Here is a 3,389-nt window from a genome sequence, read left to right on the forward strand (position 1 = left end):
TTTTGTCAAAAAGGCTGTCACAGAAAGATTAGCATTTAGTTCCGTCGGCCGGAGGCTTTCAGGACTTCATACAACCACGAAAAAAACACCTCATCAAGTGATGGGAAGCTCGCAGACTTTTCTTTTAAAAGAGAATGACATTCCATTGTAAAGGAAAACCCCAGATCAGTTCTTTGTGAACACTACAAAAACAAGTAACACGTATAACAGTTAACACCAGAATCATATTCCATTGTGAAAGGAAATTGAGGTCAGTTTTTTGTGTGTGAACAGTGCAAAAAAAAGAAAAAGAAAAAAAAAGTGGCACTATTACAGTTAACACCAAAATGGCATTCCATTGTAAAAGAATATCGATGTCAGTTCTTGTGAACAGTGAAAAAAAAAAGAAAAAAAAAAAAGAAAAAAGAAAAAAAGTGATACTATTAGAGTTAACACCAGAATGACATTCCATTGTCAAAGAATATCGATGTTTGTTCTTGTGAACAGTGCAAAAAAAACAAACAAACAACAAAACAAGTAACTATTAGAGTTAACACCAGAATGACATTCCATTGTAAAAGAATATCGATGTCAGTTCTTGTGAACAGTGCAAAAACAAGTGACACTATTAGAGTTAACAGTGCAAAAAAAAAAAAAAAAAAAAAAAAGAAAAAAAGAAAAAAAAAAGGAAAAAAAGAAAAAAAAAAGTGGCACTATTACAGTTAACACCAGAAAATCAATTTGCTAGTTCTGGATATGCAATTCCTGCTTTGAAAATTGAAAAGTCATATCATATTGGAAAGGGCTTCTCAATTTTTACAGCTGAATTAATTGCCATCCTTATGGCATTAACATATCTAATTGATCTGCCCCTAAGCCTGATTAATGTTTTATTTTGTGTCGATTCAAAACCAGTTCTCCTGTCTATCAAATCAGGTTGTACGAACATCATTTTTGAAATAAGATTTTTGATTCACTGCATTCAAATGAGAGGAACTAATATTGGAATGTGCTTGATTTCCTCACACGGTGGGGCTTTTCTCTAATGAACGTGCAGATCATCTTGCAAAGCTTGGAGCTAAAAACGTTTTAAATGCAATTGAACTTCCTCATCGTTTATCATCATCTGAAATGTGTAATATTGTTGAAAGAAATATGCAAAATTCCTTTCTGTGTTTAGAAGTTAACACTTCTGCCTTATTAATGCTAAAAGAACTGGAGGGCTGTTAAGAGCATGGAATTTAGGTTATTACTAAATGCCCCATACACAAAATATTGTGAAAATGTTGGATGCCTTTGCAAGGGACGTTTAACGGTAGAGCAGGTTTTAACCCGCTGTTTAGTAATGAAACCTTTTTTGCCTCCAGAAATTACAGAACACGTGTCACCAGTTTCAAATGTTATATATTTCAAACTGTTCTTTATTAAAGTTAGCTAGTTATATTCTTTAATAAAGAACAGTTTAAAGTTAGCTAGTTATATTCAGAAAGCCTTTGACAGGGTGTGGCATGATGGACTGTGGCAGGTACTCAGACAGTTTGGCATCGAGGAGGGTCTCACCCAAGTCATTCAGGCGCTGTACAAGACATCCAGCAGCGCAGTCCTCCTCAACAACCAAATCGGAATATACTTTAAGACCACAGTCGGTGTCCGTCAGGGTTGCCTGCTCTCCCCAGTACTATTCAACCTTTTCCTAGAAAACATCATGCGCGAAACCCTCCATGACTTCCACTCTACCATCTCCATAGGAGGAAGAATCATCAACAACTTGAGATTCGCAGATGACATAGATCTACTAGGAGGCAGCAACAAAGAACTACAAGACCTCACCAAGAAACTAGAAGGAAGAGCAGGTGCATACGGAATGGAAGTGAGCACCGAGAAAAGCAAAGTGTTGGTAAACAGCTCAACCAACACCCAAGCTCAAATCTTCATGAACGGACAACAACTTGAAGAAGTGGATGCTTTCAAATATCTCGGCACCACCCTCACAAACGATGGTCGCTCAACAACTGAAATAAAGATTAGGATAGCGATCGCAACATCAGCAATGGCTAAGCTCAGCAAGATTTGGAAGAGCAGAGAGGTCAGCTTTCCAACAAAGATCAAACTGTACCGATCCCTGGTGCTATCCATACTGCTGTATGGATGTGAAAGTTGGACTTTAACAGCAGAGACTACTAGGAAAGTCCAGATGTTTGAGACAAAATGCTTCAGACGACTGCTTGGAATCTCATGGAAGGACAGAAAGACCAATGACTTTGTCAAGAGCCAAATAACTATGCTAGTGGGTCCACTGGAACCACTCTTAGCAGTGGTCAAAAGGAGGAAGCTGTCATGGTTCGGGCATGTGACACGCCACAATTCACTGCAAAAGACAGTTCTACAGGGAACGCTAGAGGGTGGTAGGCGAAGAGGGAGGCAAGCCAAATGCTGGATGGACAACATCAAGGAATGGACCAATATGGATAGCGCTACGCTGATACGACAGGCAGAAGATAGAACCGGATGGCGTCGTCTGACTACGGAATCGTCCCTCATGTCTCCTCTACGCCCATCCCGGGCAGGAGAATGAATGGAATGGAATGGAAAGTTATATTCTAAATAGTCCAGTTGGTTGTTTATTGTAGGTCCCCACATGAACCTGTTTTACAAAAATAATCTACAGAAGTAGTGCATACGACATTTGATTTTTTTCCTAATCCCGCTTCCCACGTCCCGCCTCTCACACACACCCTTCCAATATTATGTTTTTTCTTTCTCCAATCACTGACACTCACCCTCTCCATTTTAGATTTTGTACTCTATCTTTTCCACATTCTGTTCTCTGTTTGTCTGTCTGTCTGTCTATCTCTCTCTCTCTCTTCCTTTCTTAGTCCCCTCCCCCTTGCCCCCCCCCCTCCTCCCACCTCAACCGCCCCCCTTTTCATTCGAATATACAGAAATGTCGATTTCTAATTAATACTAACAATCATCATTATGATAGGAATGATAATAATCCAAATAATAATAATAACATCATTTATTTTCAGTCTAATATCATCATTCTAGATGAACAGACTATAAATAAATAAACGAACGAACCAGAATGGCATTACATTGTCAAAGAATATCGATGTCAGTTCTTGTGAACAGTACAAAAACAAGTGACACTATTACAGTTAACACAAAAATGACATTCCTTTGTAAAAGAATATCGATGTCAGTTTTTGTGAACAGTACAAAAACAAGTGACACTATTACAGTTAACACAAAAATGACATTCCATTGTAAAAGAATATCGATGTCAGTTCTTGGGAACAGTGCAAAAACAAATAACACTATTACAGTTAACACAAAAATGACATTCCATTGTAAAAGAATATCGATGTCAGTTCTTGTGAACAGTGCAAAAACAAAGACACTATTAC

The sequence above is a fragment of the Babylonia areolata genome, chromosome 17, assembly GCF_041734735.1.
Source record: "Babylonia areolata isolate BAREFJ2019XMU chromosome 17, ASM4173473v1, whole genome shotgun sequence".
Taxonomy (NCBI): Eukaryota; Metazoa; Mollusca; class Gastropoda; order Neogastropoda; family Buccinidae; genus Babylonia; species Babylonia areolata.